Source organism: Phocoena sinus, chromosome 13, assembly GCF_008692025.1.
Source record: "Phocoena sinus isolate mPhoSin1 chromosome 13, mPhoSin1.pri, whole genome shotgun sequence".
Lineage (NCBI taxonomy): Eukaryota > Metazoa > Chordata > Mammalia > Artiodactyla > Phocoenidae > Phocoena > Phocoena sinus.
The window spans coordinates 70146893-70168694 of NC_045775.1; the positions used below are offsets into that span (position 1 = coordinate 70146893).

The 21802-nt window shown below is 38.9% G+C and overlaps 1 protein-coding gene across 2 annotated transcripts in view; it reads left to right on the forward strand.

Annotated features, from left to right (window-relative positions):
- Positions 1–294: 294 nt before the first annotated feature.
- Positions 295–21802, forward strand: part of CTNNA2 (catenin alpha 2) — a 1238106-nt gene continuing 1216598 nt past the window's right edge. For both annotated transcript variants that reach the window (XM_032653512.1, XM_032653513.1), the window contains exon 1: positions 295–569. The gene's annotated coding sequence lies outside the window, so the exon portion shown is untranslated. The remainder of the gene's footprint in view (positions 570–21802) is intronic.

Below are 21802 nucleotides of genomic sequence, written 5' to 3' on the forward strand. Positions count from 1 at the left end.
GTCCTCGGGCGGCTCACCGCGTCCCCCGCCCAGGGGTAACGCGGTTGTCATGGACACGGCACCTGCGCCCTTCGGCAGTGCCCCGTCGCCACCGTCCCCTCCCCCCACCTGCGGCGCGGCCCGCCTCGCCTCCCCAGCTCCTCCCCGCCCCACCGGCGCTCCCCTGGCCGCGCGCGCAGGTGGCCCCCACCTCGTGCCTTCTCCAGCCCCGCGGAGCGCGGAGCCGAGAGAGCCGGGAGGCCGCGAGGGCGCGCGAGAGAGCAAGCGGCCGCGCCTGCGCACTGGCCTCTTCCCCTAGCGGCGATCTGGGCCGCTGCCGCTCGCGCTTGGGCAGGACGAGGGGCGGGCGGGGGGAGGGGGGAGCGGCTTCGCTTCCAGCCCCGAGTGAGGCGGAGACCGGGGCTGGCGGGCGGAGCAGGAGGCAGCGCACCTCGGCCAGAGGCGGCTGCAGCAGCTGCTGCCCTCTTCCCCGCCGCCGCCTCTCCAGTCCCTCCTGTGATTACCCCTCCAGTTGCTGGGAACGGGCGAGAAAGAGGAGGAGGGAGAGAAACTCCCACCGACCCACAGAGGTGAGTCCCGGGCAGAGCATTCTCCATCCTTGCCTGCCTCCCTCCCTCCCTATCTCCCTCCCATCCTCTCCATCCTCCCCTCCCTCCCAGCTCCCCAACCCTCCCGCCCTCATCCTTCCCAACATCCCTCTCTCCTCTCCCCTCCTTTCTCCCTTCCAGCCTTTCTTTCATCCCTTTCTTCCTCTCTCCCAGCCCCACTTCCTTCCCACCCTTTCATTCTTCCCTGTCTTCCTTGCAGCCACTCGCCCTAGAGCGCAGCTCTGCCTCCCTTTCCGTTTGATCCCATCTCTTTTTTTCCCCTTTCTTCACCCCTTCCACGGTGGGAGATCCCTTGCCTGGCACAACTGTCCGGATTCAGGGGCTTCCAAAAAATTGGGTACATATACTGAGAGACACACTCTTGCACAGTGGATACCCTGTGGATTTCAATGTTATTTGGGTTAAGGGTCAAGTTGGATAGAGTACTGGGAACTGGAAGGCGAAGAGGGTCGGTCGAGGAGGAATCTATGGATTTTTGCTGTATTAGGGTGGGGGTGGGGAGGGTTGTCACTTAGACATGTTGCCAACAACCCCCGACCCCCTCTGTAAGCAGTTTTTCTTCTGGGAATTACATATTCCCAGTGTGTGTCTCACTAATTTAAAATCCAGCTTTCCCGGCTTTGATTGTCTCTGTGTGAGAAGCCACAAGGAGGGAAGAAGAGAGAAAGAGAACAAGAGAGGAAGAGGGGAGGGGAGGGGAGAGGGAGGGTGGTGACAGTGGATGCTTGTATCCTTTTCCCCTAGGCCTCTTTGGGTTGATATTTTCAAACCACCCGCCTAATATTTGCCTTGGAATTGAAACCTTGTGTCCTTGGTTCTGTCACTATCTATACTTCAGAGGCAGAAACTCTCTAAACTTTAATGTGTGTGCACCACAGCATTATTTGTGGAATGTTTTGGTCAGCATACAAAACACTAGGGTAGATTGATTTGGGAAAACAGGGAGCAGAAGAGTGGAAGAGATGCACTTTCGTTCATCATGAGTTAACTTCTAAAGGAGGACAATGGACAGTTTGGAGTAATGAGGTTATACTCCACAGGCTTAGAAATATACCATTTTGATAGCATTAGCTGCATTATACCTTTAGCAGATATCCTTACCCTTTTTCATCTACGTTACAAAAATTGTGAAGATGTTGGAAACATACTGTGTTTTGTCTGTGTTTACACCAGTGGAAAAGTTAAATCAGCTCTGGGACCATCATTAACAATTTAAAATTTCAGTTGGTTTTGCACCACTTGTTTTCACCAAATGATATATTTTACTTTGCTTTCTTTAGCTTACACTCCGATGCCTTCTATTACATATATTAGTAGTGATTTGGCAATGTTCCTTTTTGCAAGCATTGTTGCTGAAAAGTTTATTCATACATGGCGGGACAGCCCTGTCTCAGAATTTTTAGTGTATTCATCATTTCAGAAAGGTCCAACAAACAGTATAACTCAGAAATGGAATATTTCGAAGCCTGCATTTTGTTCTATCTATACTCTCAAAAATAAAAAATAAAAAATATAAAAACCCCTTAATATCTATAAATAGCTATGTTTTATGCTTAATGAGTATCTGGGGAGGGACTGAAATTAATGGTGGATTCATTGAAGCTGCCAGTAAGAAACTATGCTGTGGAGCAAATTACTGATATTTTTTTTCTTTTCATTTAAGTTATTATATGCCAGTAGTGCAATATGCACTTTCACATATTATGGCAATGCAAAGTAGGAGTTGAGATGAAGTGAATTACCTTCCAAAGTGATTGAGTGCTGATTTGATGAAAAGCCGACACAGTTAATCATCTGCATCAGTTTTGGGGAAGTGTGTGATATTAGGAATGATGGATCTACCCCCTGCCCCAACTCCCCTTGATAGGAATGCAATTCCATAAATGGCTTGGCTGACTGAAGGCATATGGCTTGGTCGAATTGTCAGTGTTACCAACATTCTAATGCAGAATTGCCATCAACCCTGTCCATATTTGAGTGGTTACGTTACTTAATAGCAGACACAGTTGTAGGTGGGAGTGTTTTGTTGTTGTTGTTCATTTCCCGGGAATGCCATGAAGCTAATGAAAGACTTTAATAGTAATTATATATGAATACAATAAGTTAGTTTTATCCTAATGTACTTTCACGTGACTTTTCCCCTTCCAGCATCTCTCCTGTTCTTTCTTTGTGGAGCTTCATGCTTGTGAGTGTGGGGAAGAGGCAGCCCCTCAGTCAGCCCTGCTTTTTCTTGATTGTGGTTTTGCTATACAGCGTGATGTGGGTGTATGCCTCTGTTTTTAACACTGTGCTTACTGTGGAAACAAAGATACTGTTTATTTGTCTACTTTGTAAACATTCATCTACTTAGTGAAAACAAAATTTATAAGGTTATTAACAAATAGAAAACATTTGTTTACAGCAAGATTTTGAGAGAGAGTTGAGTTAAAGTGAATAAAATATGAAACAGAAGAAGAACTGGCGTCTTCAAAAAGCAGGCTGCTACTCTGATCATTATTCAGTTTACAGATAAAGACCAACTTCCTCTGAAGAATTTAATTTCTGGAGGTTTCTGCCTTTGGTTCACTGGACTGTTACGAATGTATGGTACAGAAAAAGACCCAGTACAACATCTTGTGGAACCTGTAGGAAATATTCTGGAACATTCTCTGTGCCTTTCTCAGAGTTCTTAAAACCTGCTCAACCCTCAGCTAAGTATATGCACTGTTCAAAAGATGCCAAAAGACACTCTCTTTAACCTTAGCTTACAGCCTAGTTGAGGAGAACAGGCATTTGTGTGAGGTCATATTTCACAGTGGCAAAGAACAAGATCTTTGGAGAGAGCTTTCAATTTTAGCACATGCTCTACTTAAGTAGTAGAGTGTTGTGCCCTTTCGTAGTGTTTAAGTCTTTCTCCTCATTTACAAAATGGGAATTATGGTAGACCCCGATTCTTAGGATTGCTTTAAGGGTTAATTAAATGTGTTAAACACAGTACTTGGAATAAACAAAGTGTGTCTTAAGCATTATTATAACTAGGAGAAATGGCTTAAGAACAATCCAAGACAATATATGATTATTTACTGGAAAGAAATGAAAAGCAAGTAGTTAGAGGGATTCTGAAGAGGACGGTTGTTTATGTAGCCAGAGAAAAATTATATTCAGGAGTAGCACTGGGGCTTGGACAGAGATTCCTGGGAAGGATTTCATGCAGGGTGGGTACCACAGCTGGAACAAAAGCAGAGAGGAGAGAAGCACCGTGTGTCTGGGAAGACTAATTACTTGAATACTAGGGAGTGTATTAAACGGTATTAAACATATACAGTCAGAGTAATTACACTATCACTTGGGACAAGACAACTTGTTGTATTGTGGGATCCATTTTATCACAGAATGTGCAGCTACCCAGAGGACCTGTTTTAGTTCTTTGTCTCACGCAAAGCCCCACACCAAGACGCAGAATTCAAGGTCTGTGTCACAATGAAGACCCAGAGTATTCTTTCTCTTTTCTTTAAACTTCAAGGCAGAGAGAAAGTTGAGCTTTCTAGACAATAAAGATTTAATATCATGATTATCACGTCTCTCTTGTTTTGCCTTAACCCACGAATATTCCAGAATATATACTTGGAGAATAGTAACCATGATTATTTTATTTTGTCATACATAAAGCTGGTAATTGTAAGGGTAATTGTATTTCCAGGAACTTTATTTTTACTTCGTTGTTGACTTTTCCTTGTTACCACAGGCTCTTTTTTTCTCGTCCTTTTTTTGGTGTTCAGGATTATTAACGATTCCAAATGGGTTATGCCCTTTCAAGTGTTTACTGGGAGACTAGGGTGTGATGACAGCAGAGGGTCTGTCTGGGATTGTACACTGAGCAAGTTAAATATCTGCTCAGTGTGGGGTGACAATTGCTCATTGGCTACGTCTGTTGACACACCTTTATTTTTGGCTGGTATTTATTAACTATTTTGAAATATATATCCCTGAAACATGTATCCAAAAGCATAAATGATTTGAATTATTTTATCAAAAAAGGATTTTCAGAAAATTTTACCTGCAAGTTACAAGTTTCAGTGTTTATAGTGCTCATGTTTAATTCATTTTTAATAGATAGATATAATTTCATTCCTTTCTCCAAAATAGTAAAATACTCATAATTATTTTTTTGTAGTTCTAATATATACAAAATTAGTCTCATGAATATTATGTTAAGATATATAGCTAAAAACGTGAATGTACTTCCAAAAGCTATAAGTTTAACACCATAGACTGTAGCATCTTTATTTTCCATTTTGGAAGTTTTCTTAATATTCTGATGTTTTAAAGATGCAGCGGATCTAAATAAAACATTTTCAAATCTATCATGTCTAGTCAGTTTCATGTTAAAGCACCAGTGATTTTTGACCAACTACTTTGAGATGTTTTAATTCTCCTCATAAGTGAATTTTTATCTTGGAGATGAATTCTAACTCAACCACAAATACACATTCTACAACTCTTTGAGATCACTACTTGTAACACATTATAAAAAAGTGATAGTCTGACCTTATAAAGCTTAATTTTATAGGGCTTTTATTCCTTCTTATTTAAAGGCCATATCTGTGTATACAACTCAGACTGTTATCTTTCATATGTAAAGACTGTGCATTAAAGGGAGTGAAAAAGAAGCAACTGTGTTCTAAGTTAAGGTGGTGACCTTAACTTATAGAGAACAGGGAACTGTGGAGTAAAGATGAGATAAAATTAATTAATTTTGTTTCATCTATTGAGCTGAAAAATTTATAACTGCCTGTTCAATTAATAGGATACTTTTAATATGCTCATATGTGTAAATTGGGCTCATATTGTTCATTACGTACCTGCAGTAAAGCCAATATCTTTTTTTTATGGCGCCTTGATGTTTCACAGCTGAAGTCATGAACTCTTAATGGGGGCATGCCAGTTCTCCCACAGCCTACTCAGAAACCACAACCACTCCCTAAAAGACCAGAGGATTGATGTTTCTGTACCAGAGCAAGTGGGCTCATTGCCCAATGAGCAACAGAAAGACCAATGCTGAGGCCTTGGTTTTTTACAGAGGAAAAAGGCTTTATTGTAGGGTGGCCAAGCAAGGAGACAGGAGGCAAAGCTCAGCTCTGTCTCTTCATCAGCTTTTGAGTAGGGTATTTAGTTTGGAAGTAGGGAGCAAGACGGTAAGAGGGCTCAGAAATGAGGGATGAAAAGTAAGTGTAGATTTCATGTAAGTTTCAGTAGCTCTCTGCCCAGCAGTTTCAGCTGGCCTTTATGCCTCTTCACCCAGGGAGCTGGTTTTCTTATGTAACATGGGGTCGGCCTGTGACATCCAAAGCTCCCTATCAGTCATTTTAGTCCCTCAATGTGCCTGTGGGAGGGGCTGTCAGCAAGTTGTTTCCAAATCTGCAGTTTCCCTGGTACATTGCAGAGCAATCTTGGTGTTTTCCGTGTATCACTTTGTTTCTATCTTGCTTCTACCTTATGGGCCTTGAGCTTTAAGATAAAGGGTATGGTTCGTTCCCATCTGATTTTTTTTTTAAAGATTTATTTATTATTTATTTATTTATTTTTGGCTGCATCAGGTTCTTCGTTGCGGCACACAGGATCTCTGTTGAGGTATTCAGGATCTTTCGTTGCGGTGCGCGAGCTCTTCGTTGTGGTGCCCGGGGGCTTCTCTCTAGTTGTGGGGTGTGGGTTTTCTCTTCTGTAGTTGTGGTGCGCAGGCTCCAGGGTGCGTGGGCTCTGTATTTGGCCACACGCAGGTTCTTGTTGAGACATGCGAGCTCAGTAGTTGTGGCATGTGGGCTTAGTTGCCCTGCGGCATGTGGGATCTTAGCTCCCTGACAAGGGATGGAACCCGCGTCCCCTGCGTTGGAAGGCAGATTCTTTACCACTGGACCACTAGGGAAGTCTCCATTCCCATCTGATTTTAACTGTGGTTAGACAACAGTTTGGTGAGAATCCCGTCTTCCAACTTTATCTTAAATTTGTAGGGCCTGAGGCAGTTGTTAAACATCATTGATGCATCTTTTAGTGAGGAGGTAGATTTCTTACTGTGTCCTTAACTACCTCAGAAAAAGCTAATTGCCCTCAACTATTTCAAAGAAAGGGTGTCCCACAATTCTTGAGGGTTTACCAGTTGTGCTTAATATTTTTCTTCAGGCATTGATATCTGCCAGAGTAATTTCACAAGATGTGCTTGCTTTTTCCCTCTAAAATGCAGAAATGTCATAAAGAAGTATATACAGAATTCACTGGGAAAAAGTGTCTGCATCTAAATTTATCCTTCTGTTTACTTATGCTTTCTATGTAATTTTAAAATCATATTACCTAACATGAATTCATTCAACAGGCATTTTTAAATGTCTGCTCCATGCACAGCATTGGGCTAGAAAGTATAATTTCATCGCAAAACTGAATCAGGAATCAGGACACCTGGGTTTTTCCTCCAGATTTTCAACCAGCTAACTAATTATATGACTAAACAAGCCTCAGACCCTCCAAGGCTTATTTATTTAATCTGTATTTTAAGTGACTTAGACCAGATGATATAGTGTCTTCTAGCTATAAAATTCTATAATTCCATATGTGAATTTCCCTTAAAATTTCAAGGCATAATGATTTATTTCTTACTGTGTCCCTCCCCCCACTTTTTGTTTTGAAACACAAACTGTTGCTACTCAAGAAAACTCTTTACCTTCAGTGTCATATGCTTTCCCTTTCCCAAGAAAACTTCAGATTTAGCTTCACAGTGTCTCTGGGCCAAGGAAGAACTAAGAGATCTGTCCCTTTCTTAACCTCTCCCTCCTTCCCTCTCTCTCCTTTTTAAAATTCCTTCCTGGACTGGAGATACATGTCAGTTGCTACCTCTAGATAGGGACTAGTTCAGTATATGTGTGACTTGTTGGAGTAATGCCACTGTCTTTGAAACACTATATGGCATTAATGAGTTTAGAATTAGGTAATATTTAAGTAGTTACATATACTCTAAGGTTAATGTTTTTGCCTCAGGCACAAGCAAAGTCTTATCCCCTAAATCCTATCCCATAGGACTGTGTGGTCACCTGTCTTTCAACCAATCCAACTCCAAATTCCCATTAAAATTTTTTATGATCAAATTTGTTGAGATATGTTTTACATATAATAAAGTATATCCATTTTAAATACTGTTGTGTGTTGATAAATATACCTATGTAACCACCACTGCAATCGAGATGTAGAATATTTACATTGCTCTAAAAAATGCCCTTCCACTTGATCTGCTTTCTGTCTCTATAGATTAGTTTTTCCTGTTCCAAAAGTGAATATAGATTGAATCATAGAGTATGTACCCATTTTTGTCTCCTTCTTTCATTGAGTATAAATGTGTTTGAGATTTGTCTGTGGTTTAGAGTATATAAACGTCTACAAGAAATCATAGGAGAAACTCTTTGTGAATTGGGGTTAGGTAAAGATGTCTTAGATAGGGCCCCAAAAGCACTAATCATAAAGTTAAAAGAAAAAGATAAACTAGACTTTATCAAAATTTTTTAAAAAAAAGCTTTTGTTCTTCAAAAGACTCAAGACTTGCTAGATCTATGTATCTTTATTTCTATCTCTATATATCTGAAAATGGACTAATTGTATATAGAACTCTTACATCTCAATAAAACAAACAATCCAACCAAAAAAGTGAACAGAATATCTGAAGAAATATTTCATAAAAAAGAGATACTAGTGACCAGTAAGCACATGAAAAGGTAATTAAGTCTATCAGTCACCCAAATAATGAAATTTAAAAGCCATAATATGTTACCACTGTACAAACACTAGAATGGCTAAATTTAACAAGACTGACAATATCAAGTTTTGGAGAGGATGTGAAGCAAGTGAAGCCCTCATACGTTGCTCGTGGGAATGTAACACTTTGGGAAACATTTTTCTCTTAATGTTAAAAATACTCTTAACGTATAACCCCGAAATTCCACTCCCAGGTGAAATGAAAACACACACAAAGGCATTTACATGAAAATTAATAGCAGCTTTTCTCATAATAGCTTGAAACTAAAAAAACCCCAAATACCCGACAAATCCCCATCTTAAAGTTACTTTTTTGAAGTAGAAAACAAAGATGCTGATGTATTTTATTTAGAAATACGCCCTTTACTTATCTGTAACCTGGCAGCAGAGGAAAGGGAAAGCATTCAAAAAGATTTGTAAAAGTGCCAAGAAATGCAGAGTATGGGTGGCTCCAGGTATGAGACCTTGGTCAGTATCCCCTCTGCCCTTCTCTCTGATCCCTCTGTGTCTAGACCTCATCCTCAGCATTGGTGTCTTGGCTGCTGCAGTGCTGAGCACACGATCATGCAGCAGTGGTATCTCTTCCAGAAAAAAACGAGGAAACTTTTGCCACAAGTTCTCCCTCACCTCTGATCTCACTGGCCAGCACTGGATCCCCGATCCAGTCAACAGTAAGGGAAAAAGGAATACCATACATGATAGACTTAGACTAATGAGGAATCCACCTGCTGGGGCCAAGATGAGGTCCGCTTTCCCTGAAGCTCCTGGCTGTGTGGAGGAGGCTAAGGGGATGGCTGAGCTAAATGGCAGTTTAGTTAAGAAAAAGGGAAATGAATGTTGGGTCAGCGAGCAGCAGTGTTTGTTACGGTTTTAGAGGCCTGCCACGATGTTGTCAGTCTTGTGGGAAAGAGGTTGAAGCAGAAAACTAGGATTGTAGTCACAGCTTATTATTGTGGGAATGCATACAGAAACAGGTGACAGAGGTACCCTAGGAAAAGAGGAAGGGAAACATTTAGATCCTAGCACACAGCACGAACCGGGGGAGGGGGGGAGTCTAGATCCACGGGGATCATTCAAAGTGGGCAAGCATACACATAATGACAAGCAGAGCTAGGCGTACTGGGGCCCATGGAGTTGGGACAGGAGGCAAAAGTCAGTGCTGGCAGTAGTCTGGAATCCAGGCAGGCAAACTCGATTGCAGTTTGCCCATCTGTGAAATCAGGACCTCAGGCAAGAAGATTTTCATGTTTTGCTTGTTAAGGCAGAAGCTAAAACAGTAATTATTTTCTGTTTTTTTTAAAGGTGTCAACCACTTTAGATTCTGTGTCAAGGAGAGGAGCCATACCTTTGCTTTCTCTAATATTTCCCTGTTATAATCCTGGGCCCCCATTAGTTTCTTAATAAATACTAGCTGATTGAATTAAGTCTCCAAACTCATTCTGTCTTTGAACAAATCAGACAGGTTTTTTTTTTTTTTTTTCGATACGCGGGCCTCTCACTGTTGAGGGAGCACAGGCTCCGGACGCGCAGGCTAAGTGGCCACAGCTCACGGGCCCAGCTGCTCCGTGGCATGTGGGATCTTCCCAGACCGGGGCACAAACCTGTGTCCCCTGCATCGGCAGGCGGACCCTCAACCACTGCGCCACCAGGGAAGCCCCAGACAGGTTTTCTGGTTAAACAAATGTTGCAGTCATTCATCAGATACTTTCTTACAAATTATTCAAATTGCTGTTTTGGGGGACACAGCCCTGGATCCATATATGAGTAAGATATAGTACTTGACCCTGTGAGTTGACAATCTAGTAGAGGTGCAAAGTACCTGAATGGTTTAATATCAGAGTATGATACAAAGTGTATTACAGTGTGGTACTGACTTCTCAGGGGCATGGATCAAAAGTCCAGGCAGCCCCAAATTGGAAACATTTTCTCACAAAGGATGGGAGAGAGATGGAGGAGGGGCTGACCTTGTATTAGTACTTGTAAATTCAGTCCTGCCTTGGTCTGGGAACTGGGACAGGGCTGAGCCAGCAGGAAGATGGGATCAGTGAGCACAGCAGTGGGAGAGGTGCAGTCACATCCAGGATAACTGAAGCTGGGATGCTGATAACTGCTCAGTAGGCAGCTGAAAAGTGGGACTGCAGTGAAGGTGATAGGCTGGGAGTAGAGAAATATTTTGGCATTTTCTGTATAAAGGTATCTCAAGAATGCAATAACAGAAGATACACTGTTTCAGAAAGAACATGTTCATGTTTTGTCCTTGACACTTCAACAATACATGCCCATTGTAGAACATCTAGAAAGCAACCAGAAAAAGAAACTTGAAAATAAAAATTACTGCAGTCCATCTATCCAGTGAACAGTTGGCGAATTTTGAGCTTTTTTCCCCTTTGAGTATATCTGAATTTGTCATGTAGAGGTCTTTTTAAAGCAAAGCTGAGATATAATTTTATGTCCTATTTTTTAAAACTAAACATATCTAAGCATTTACTGAGATAATAAAAAAGATCTTCCTTTATGTTAATTTCTGTGTAATATTACATTGATTGGAATTTAAGTTTCTAGTTTTTGGCTGTCTACAGAGATGAAATGTTTGCATTGACCTACCTTTAAATATGGGCTGAGGTTGACTTTGGGGGCACCATGAGAGTGCCTCAAAGATATAGATGGTCAATGTGTATATATGTATATAATATTTTAAATATAATATTTACTTAAATGGTAACATGGTATTGTATACTTCATTTTTATTTCACATACAGCTTAGCTGGTAACATGAGTTATCACCATTATATTTTCACTGCTGCCTACTATTTTATAGTGTGATTATACCATGCTTTATTTAATCCTTATCTTTTCATAGACATTTAGTTAGTTCCTGCTATTTTGCTATTTCAAACAATGTTGTGGTGAACATCCTTACACTGGTTTCTTGCCCACATGTATTAGTATATTTTTTGAAAGGTAGATTGATCACTGTAATTTTGGGTCATGAGATACGTGCATCTTAGATTTTAGTAGTTGATGCCTAATTACTCTTCCAAATGGTAGTACTAATTCATATTCCATCAGCATCTATGAACGTGCATATGTCCTTACTCTTTTACTAATACATGATAATTTTAAACTTGGAAAAGTTTACCACTGAATAGGTAAGAATGGTATATCTTTGTCATAGAGGTTGTTTCTCTGATTTCTAGAAAGGTTGATTATCTTTTCGTTTCATTTTTTGGTCTAATGGCCAAGTTTTGCCTCTGCTGTCATGAGTGTGTTCACATCTCTGCTCATGTTTTTCTAGTGGATTATTTATCTTATTTTAATTTATAAGGAACTTATTCTCTGGGTATAAAAAATTTGTGGTTGTACTGTTTTAACTATTACAGAGTATGCTGTGATATCCAGTAAGTGATGGTTTTTCTTTTTCCAAAGTTCCTTATCTATTTTTGTACCATTTCTTCAGAAGGATATTATAACCAGGTTATCAAATTCATTAATAACACTTTTGGTATTTTAACGAGTATGGTATTTAATTTAAGATGACTTGAGGGAGGGATAACAACTTTCTAACTTGTAGTCTTTCCATTGCCATGTCTCTCCATTTATTAAGGCCATTTTTTGTGCCCTTCAGTATTATGAATTTTCTTCCTAGTTAAAGTCTTTCTCGTTTCATTTTGAGTTTATTACCATCTTTTAAAAAAAAATATTTATTTATTTGGCTGTGCCAGGTCTTAGTTGCAGCACACGAGATCTTCATTGCGGCATGCGGGATCTTTAGTTGCAGCATGCAGGCTCTTAGTTGTGGCATGTGGAATCTAGTTCCCTGACCAGGGATGGAACCTGTGCGCCCTGCATTGGGAGCACGGAGTCTTAACCACTGGACCACCAGGGAAGTACCTTGAGTTTATTACCATCTTGTTTGTAGTTTCTATTGCTGTTGGGGAAAGGTTTACTTTTCTTTTACATTTCTTAAAAGGATATTGCTGATGTAGAAATTATTCCTTTTGATTTTTATACTTGGATTTAAACCCAATCACCTTGTTGAAATAATTTATTCAAAAATTTTGTTCTTTATCTTGTGTTTTTCTTACCAGTTTGTATGACCTCTTTATATGGTATGATAACAATTCATGGTTCAAATAATATGTATATGAAAATAATAATATAATGCTCATTTTTTTTAGTTTTTTTCTAATTTTAAATAAAATATTTTTTCTGTTAGCTTTAGTATGAATGAGTCATTCTTCATATGTGAAATACATTATACGGTAGTCTAAACACACCTTTTAGTTTTTAAAATTATTCTCAATATTTGTTTCTTCCATAGTAACCCAAGTATATTATTATATTTATACCAATATCAGTATGTTTTGAGCCTTTTTCTACATGCGGTGTATACACGGATTCATGTACTCACTTCCAAATATTCACTTAGTGCTTTTCTAGGCCTTTATGAACATTTTTGTGTGTAACCCTTCAAAGACATGGGCTTTGTCTTCTCTAGATCTTGGACTGAGTTGACTGAGCAGTGTTCTGATGACAGTGATAACATGTTTATGATAATGCTCATGATATCAATAAACTCTAAAAATTTATCTAAATGACTTTATTATTTGGCTATTTGATACCTTAAATATTATTTTGTCATCACTTTCCTATTGAAGCTGTTGCATTACATACCATCTCCATCCTACGGGCAGCACTGTTTTTTAGAAATGCATGAACACTAAGACAGTGGCCAGTTCAGCACTACTAAGAAGCTTTGGAAGTCTCCAGTTCCTGCCTAGAATTTAATTCTTTGGCACTAGATCTTCTTTTTTCAAATCTGAGGGGAAGCTTAACTTTGGTTTTATTTTCATGATCTTCTTTTACCATGAAAAATTATTATTTTGAATGGAAACGCTTCATTGATTCTGCAAATTGAGAATATGGGCAAATTGCCTTGCATTTTAATTATTCATCTGGTCTAGGCCTTATGCATACATATCAGTGTTGATTTATCGTTAATAAACCCATCACCTTAAAATCCTATGATCCACAGTAAGATACTGTAAATAGATGATATAAATTTAATATTGAGGGCTTCCCCGGTGGTGCAGTGGTTGAGAGTCCGCCTGCCGGTGCAGGGGACACGGGTTCGTGCCCCGGTCGGGGAGGGTCCCGCATGCCGCGGAGTGGCTGGGCCCGTGAGCCGTGGCCGCTGAGCCTGCGCGTCCGGAGCCTGTGCTCCGCAATGGGAGAGGCCACAGCGGTGAGAGGCCTGCGTACCGCAAAAAAAAAAAAAAAAAAAAAAAAAAAAAAAATTAATATTGAAAACTGTGATTTTTCTCTGTAGAATATTGAATATGGATGTGAAATTAGTAGCAAGTGGCAAGTAACGATTCATAGAATTGTAAGATATTTGTGTTAATGCTGAATCACTAAATCTAGTTCTCAGAAATGTGGTTAACTTTATAATAGTTCTGTTTTTCCTAAAAAATTATACAAATAAGTGTAAGTTACAATGTGATTGATATGATAAGTTTGAGTAAAGATATCAATGAACAGCATATACCTGTTTTCTGTTCCAGCTTGCTTGAATAATTTGAGATAGATCTGTTTATCTGAGGAAATTTTCTTGATGCCTGGCTGCCTGTGGAAAGAATTTTGTTGCCATTGCTGTTATGAATAGCTGATCTCTTAAATCCAGATATGTTACATTTATTTTTGCTTGTCCTAACTTACAGTTACAGAATTGTTCTTAACGAAAACAAGTTAATATACAAAAATACTCCTTTTTGAGTATTTAAAATATTTCATATCAAAATTATAAATATGTGATATCATTAAAACTTTTATTAGAGTGTTAACTTTGAACAGATTTCATTTCTATTCTTATTATAATTATGAAACAACTCGAACTGTTACTATTTTGCCTTTCATTCAAGAAACTGCAAATATCTAGTACTATAAAAATATCAAACACTTGTATGCTGAAAATTCCCCCCCAATATTGAAAGAAATTGAAGGAGACCTAGATAAATGGAGACATCCATGTTCACAGATGGAAAGACTTAATATTGTTAAGGTGGTAGTATTTCCCCAGTTAATATACGGAGTCAATGCTATTGCTATCAAAATCCCAGCTGCCTTTTTTCTGAAATTGACAATCCTAAAATTCATACGAAACAGGAATAGCCAAAAATGGTTTTTTAAAAAGAAGAACAAGTCTGTCATACAGAGTGAAGTAAGTCAGAAAGAGAAAGACAAATACTGTATGCTAACACATATATATGGAATTTAAGAAAAAAAAATGTCATGAAGAACCTAGCTGTAAGACAGGAATAAAGACACGGACCTACTAGAGAACGGACTTGAGGATATGTGGAGGGGGAAGGGGATATGCGGAGGGGGAAGGGTAAGCTGTGACAAAGTGAAAGAGTGACATGGACATATATACAATACCAAATGTAAAATAGATAGCTAGTGGGAAGCAGCCGCATAGCACAGGGAGATCAGCTCGGTGCTTTGTGACCACCTGGAGGGGTGGGATAGGGAGGGTGGGAGGCAGGGAGACGCAAGAGGGAAGAGATATGGGAACATATGTATATGTATAACTGATTCACTTTGTTATAAAGCAGAAACTAACACACCATTGTAAAGCAGTTATACTCCAATAAAGATGTAAAAAAATGATATTAAGGAAAAAAAAAAAGAAGAACAAAATTTGAGGATTCAGGGTACTTCCCTGGTGGTCCAGTGGTTAAGACTTCTCCTTCCAATGCAGGGGGTGTGGGTTCGATCCCTGGTCAGGGAGCTAAGATTCCACATGGCTCACGGCCAAAAAATTGAAACATAAAAACAGAAGCAAAGATTGTAACAAATTCAATAAAGACTTTAAAAAAAAATTTGAGGACTCACACTTCTCAGTTTCAAAACTTACTATAAAACTATTATACAATAATCAAGACTGAGTGGTGCTGGTGTAAGTATAGACATGTAGATCCATGGAGTAGAATTGAGCAGCTATAAAAAACCCATACTTTTATAGCCAACTTATTTTTCAACAAGGGTGACAAGACAGTGCAATTGGAAGAAAAGTAGTCTGTTCAACAAATGGTTCTGTGACAACTGAATATTTACAAGCAAAAGGATGAACTTGAACCCAGTCTCACCTCATATAGAAAAAGTAACTTAAAATGCATCATAGACCTAAATGTAAGAGCTACTTATAAAACTCTCAGAAGAAAAGTTGGTGTAAATCTTGATGACCTTGGATCAAGCAATGGATTCTTAGATATGACACAAAAGAGAAAAAACAGATAAATTGGACTTCATCAAAATTCAAAACTTTTGTGTATCAAAAGGCACCTTCAAGAAAGTAAAAAGACAGCCCACAGAATGGGAGAAAATGTTTACAATCATATATATGATGAGAGTGTAGTATCTAAAATATATAAAGAATTATTACAATTTAATAATAAAAAGACAAATTCCTAGTTTTTCTTGGGAGAAGTATTCGAATAGATAGTTCTCCAAAGAATATATACAAGTGGCAAATAAGCACATGAAAAGATGCTCAGCATCATTAATTATTAGGTAAATGCAAATCTAAAACACAATGAGATAGCTATAAATACCCACTAAGCTGGTTCTAATAAGAAAAAAGGACCTATCAAATGTTGGTAAGGATGTGGATAAATTGGAATCCTCATAGATTGCTGGTGGAACTGTAAAATGGCACAGCCTCCTTGGGAAACTGGTACTTACTCAAAAACAGAGTTGCCTATGACCCAACAATTCTACTCCTAGGAATATACCCAAGAGAAATGAAAACATCAATCCACACAAAGCCCTGTACACCAAGATTCATGGCAGTGTTATTTGTTATAGCCAAAAAGTGGGACAAAGTGGTGGCCCTGAGTTGAAGAATGGACAATGTGGTATATCCATACATTGGGGTAATATTCAGTCATAAATAGGAATAAGTACTAATACATGTGAAAACATGAATAACCTTGAAAACATTATGTTAAATGAAAGAAGCCAGGCACAAAACATCACATATTGTATGATTCCATTTAAATAAAATATCCAGAATAGACAAATCTATATGAACAGAAAATAGGATAGTGGTTACCAGGGTTGGGGAAAGGAGGAGTGGTGAGTGAATACTAACGGGTATGAGTTTTCTTTTTGGGGTGATGAAAGTTCTGGAATTAGGTAGTGGTGATGGTCACACCTACTGGTTGTGCATATAGTAAAAAAATAATCACTGAATTGTACACTTTAAAATGACCAACATTATGGCATGTGAATTATATCTCAATAAAAAAACATAAGGCTAGCGAGCCAAAGAATTATTTGTGGTTTTCTTTTTGTCCATTTGGAAAGTAGAAATTACTCGTCATAATTTTAAATCATATATTTTTCACAAGAGATGAACTGAAAGCTAATACACATTATAGAGTAGACTTTTATTGTGTTCCTGTTATCATGAAAAGGAATATTTTACTTTGAAAATGATATTTAACTATTGTACTCACATCTAGCTGAAAAAATTTTTAACTTGTCTTTCTTAGATAAGATACCCTATTTAGAATACCAAGATGCGTGAGACATGGTTTCTACTCTTAGGACATCTGATGGTATAGTAGGAAAGGCAGACCTTAAACAAATAACTAAAGAATATGATAGAGAGTAGAGGTATAGACAAGAGTTCTAGATAGCAATAATGAAGGGGTATTTAAGGTCAAACAACAGTAGAAAAAGGTCTAGAAGATTCACATTTGAATGCGAACTTGAAAAGCATAGAAATTTCTCATAAAGAAAAATCAGGAAATAGCATTCCAGGCTAAGGAGAAAGAATGAAAGTAGGATTATAAATTTAGGGACCAACAAATAATACAGTTGCCATGGTGCTTAGAGGAGGGCAGGTGTATGAGGTGGCAGGAAGGATGGAGGAAATAACACTGATTACAAAGGACTCAGAGGACTTGGGAACCATCTAGATGTGAGAGACAGAGGACAAAGGCAAAGACAAATGTAACTCTGATTTTTATCATTTGTCCTCCTGGTGTAAAACATAGTTTGGGAGTAAGCTGATGTTTGGTTTGGGTGATGTTAAATTTGAAGAGCTTAAAAGACACAAGTTTTCAGTCGACATTTATGAATAAGGTCTGGACCTCTGAGTTGTTTGTATTCAAATTAGAAACTTTGGAGCAAAGATGAAGGTGGCAGTTAAACCCATGGAAGTAGATGAAGTGTCCCAGAGGTTGTCTGAAGTGCTATAAGAAATATGGGATCCTGATTTCCCAAGAACACCAATCACTTAAGAGAAAAACAAAGAATGAAAAAACATTTAATGAGAAAGTGAGAAAATATATCAGGGTATTTACCATTGAAGTCAAGGAAATCCGCAAAACAAAACAAAACATGGCAGAGAGAGAACTGTTACTCTCACTTTGAACACTTGGTTTAGAATTTTACCCAGAACATACAGAGGCAAAGAAAGGCAGATTGTAAAATAAAATCTTGCATTTGTTCATTGCTTCCACCTATGAGGTCTCTGGGTTTTGAGAGCCAATGGGAGGAAGGAGGGTAAGAGATGGCACAGTCAACTGGGAGGCTCTTCTGTGGCCAGAGCTTTAGGATTTCAGAAGTCATGAAGCCTGGTCTTAGGGGCCCCCGGAGCTCAGCTGATGACGAGAAGAGGCAGTGAGACGTGGCTAGATCAGCAGCCAAATGATGACCATGACCAACACATGGTCTGCTTAGAAAGCTGCCTGTGGTGTTAGATTTGGTTTCTCTTCATCCTGATTTCTGATATTTAAGCTTGCAGAATTTTCCTTCTAGTTACATTCTTTACTACTACACTCACTAATCGATTATTGGCACGGGTAAGGTTTTAACTGTCACTCTTATGTGTGGTTTGTGCAAAATATGCTTTCAGTAGGAGGGAAAAGCTGTATCTCTTGTTAACAGTTTGCCTGTGTCTCCAGCAAAAATAAAGATGTTTTTCTAATAGTGCCCCTATAATTAGCAGAAATAGTTTATCAGTAAAGATGAAACATGTCTCCATATATCTGGCCCCTGCCAAATTGTTTTCACACCATTGTTCTGTGCACAGGCAGAGGGATCGTGAGTTTATTGTGGGAGTGGGTAGAGGTGAGCTCACCATTAATTGGTTTTCCTCAACTTTTTCTCGGATGAGAAGAAAGAGATCCCAAGTATGCATTGTTTCCAGGGGCGAAAGGCGATCACCAGATGCTGTCCAGGGAGGGTCAAGACTAAAGAGAGGCCACTCTGTTTGTTCATTAAGAAGCTGATATCATGATGCTCTTCGCCAAAGTAGTTTCAGGGAAATGGTCAGCTCAGAAATCTGAAATAGGAGTGACTAAAGAGAAGGAAACTGAAAATTGTGTGTTTCCAAAGTTGTCTGGCAGAGTTGGATGCTGAAAGGCAAGGGAAGGGGTAGTAGAAAGGGAAAGTTTAGTTTAGTTTGCTTCATTTTCAATGGAGCAGCTTGAGCCTGGGCGTAGGGAGTTCACTGGCAAATTAGGTAGTAGGTAGAAAGCAGTGAGTTTCAGAATGCTACCACTTGTTAAAATTTTGTGCTTCATCTCCGCAATTTCTCTTATTTCTACCTGATTGCAAAGCCCAGATTAGACAAAACTCGGTGGAGGGGTGGAAAGAAGATGCCAGTTATGCCTTGCTTTGGATGACGGATACATTGCTGAAGTCCAGTTTTGTAATTATCATTACCTTTTGTAAATCCTAACTATAAGGGAAGTTATGATTTAAAGAAATCCCTTTTTTAAAGTTAATGTCACGACTTGTTTTTATTTGTTAGTAAACAGGTATTTTCATATAGTTTGTTCAACGAGAAGAATTAATGACTTACATATGCATTTTGTTCTGTTCTCTCATTTCTCTTGTGTACAACAGATCAATTTGTAAATATTAAAAGGCCAGACAGGTTAAGTTCTTAATTCTTACTTTAAAAAAAAGTGTTGAAGACATTAGGAATTTGTCTTCAGACATGAAGAATAGACTCGGTTGCCAAACTTGGAAAGTAAGCAAATGTTATGGTCTTGCATTTATATACCTGCTAATTAGGATATTAAATGATATTTCCATGACAACGGAAACTGTCTCCTTGCACGTTTGCCTTATGCCTGCAATAATAGATAACAGGGTATCCAAGAATAGTAGCCTAGGGTCCTTGACAGGCAAGGTGTGTAGGTATTGACACAGAAGTATGCATGCAGGAGGCATTACTGCATTTCTAAAAATGATATTTGAGTTGCTAAAATAATATTAATAAATATTTTAAATATTAACCCACCAAATGAGTAATGATATTGAAAAGACCTAAAGGACTTTCCTAAAATGTTTCACATGCACTGGATTTGGTAAATGATTTCTCCAGTCTCAAGAATTCTCCCACCATGTCATAGTGTGCTTGAGGATGCTGAAGTAACCAATATCTGCTCCACTTCTCTTGAAATGGACAGGGTTAATGGATCAACAGATGTTACCCTCTCAACCTACTTTGTCTCAGGAAATAAAATTATAGAGGTGGACCCAAATCCCTAGGGAGTAATTCTGCCCTAGGGATTAGGGAGTGACTTCACAAATGCTTAAATAAGCTTTTTGGAGTTTTCTGACCCCAGTGATTTTGGCAGATGAGAGAGAATGCTCTCTTGTCTTACTTCCTGCTAGCCTTTGTCCCAAATGTATATTATGATTGTATTATTTTGCAAAAGTACTACTGTGATAGAATTAAATTTAAAGATGATTTTAGATGGATTCATTGAATGTGCTTCAATCCTTTTAAAATTTCCTTTCTGACCACATTCCTCTGGTGAAATAATTGATTTCTTTTCACCATCATTGATTATTCTTGACATGTGAACTTTCTAAACTCCTTTCTCTTGCTGGTTTCTGATGATAGATTTTTGAACCATCCAAAAACCTCCAGGCAGCTACTTAATTCTATACTGTCCTCCTGTCACATAATTTAATCTCCTCTCTCTCCCTCCCTCCCCGTCTCTCCCTCTCTCTTTTCCTGAGTGTCAGTTCTCCAGTGTTACATCTCCTAATCTTGACACACACCTGCACCAGATTAGTTTTTCATGGTCCTAATTTTCCATACTGAAAAACATTTGGTGCACTTCTGTGGCTACCAAATTAAATCTAAGTACCTTAGCCTGCCACTCAGAGCTCCTATGTTCCAAAGTCAATCTCTTATTCCAAAAATATATTCACATGCTCCTCTATGTGAACCCTGTGTGCTGGCATGTATGCAACATTGCTCTCCCATTATACCTCTTTTCTCCTTCACGGTACCTGAGACTCATTTTTGCTGTCTACCAGGAGACATTCTACATGTTCTTTAAGTCCATCTAGTATGCATCCTCCCTTCTTGATGACCCTGTATCTGAGCCCTTAAAATGATTCCATCTTACTCTCCTAACATCTAGATCCATTTTTGGTACCCTACCTATGTTATACCTTGTCTTAGATTTATTGCTGTATTTGTTGCCCTGGCTACATATCCCACTACACAGTTGACTGTGAATGTCTTTAAAGAGGGGATAAGTTATATTTATCTAAGTATCCCTTTCAGTCTGTGTCCCTAATTTAATATATGTTCAGTAAGTATGAGAGTAGTTTAGAAACTTATTGAATTTAAATATGTTCACCCTTCTAAGACGTGAAGTGAATGGAAGTTTGTATAAATTTGAGGGTATTTGGAAATATCGACGTTACAGTATCTAAAAGTTGACAGTTATTCTTTGAGAATTAGAAAAAACTCAGTGAGTTCCCATGTGTTATTCTGTTGCATAGTCTTGCATAATTATCTAAGATCATAACGTTTGCATTTTATGAACCAGAGTTTATTAAAGAATACATAATTTGGTAATTATGCTATAGATTATGAGTGACAGAAGTAACCCCTAAACTGATTAGGATCTTAATAATGCCTTATGTTTGTAATGATTTGGGAGTATATAGAGCAGCACAGAGACTATGTCTTCTGTGGGAGACTAGTCCTGACCAATGCTTCATTCAAAGCAGGTTCTGCAGACAACTAAACTTGGGAAGTGATGTTTTTTATTTGCTGTTTCTTTTTTTTTTTTTTTTTTTTTTTTCGGTATGCGGACCTCTCACTGTTGTGGCCTCTCCCGTTGCGGAGCACAGGCTCCAGATGCGCAGGCTCAGCAGCCATGGCTTACGGGCCCAGCTGCTCCGCAGCACGTGCGATCCTCCAGGACCGAGGCACGAACCCGTGTCCCCTGCATCGGCAGGCGAACTCTCAACCACTGCGCCACCAGGGGAGCCCTGGTTTCTGTTTTTAATAGTGTTTGAGAGTTTCTGTCAGTAAACAGGCAAATAAACAGCCCCAAAGCAAACAACAAAATGCAGTTGAACTACATTTAAAT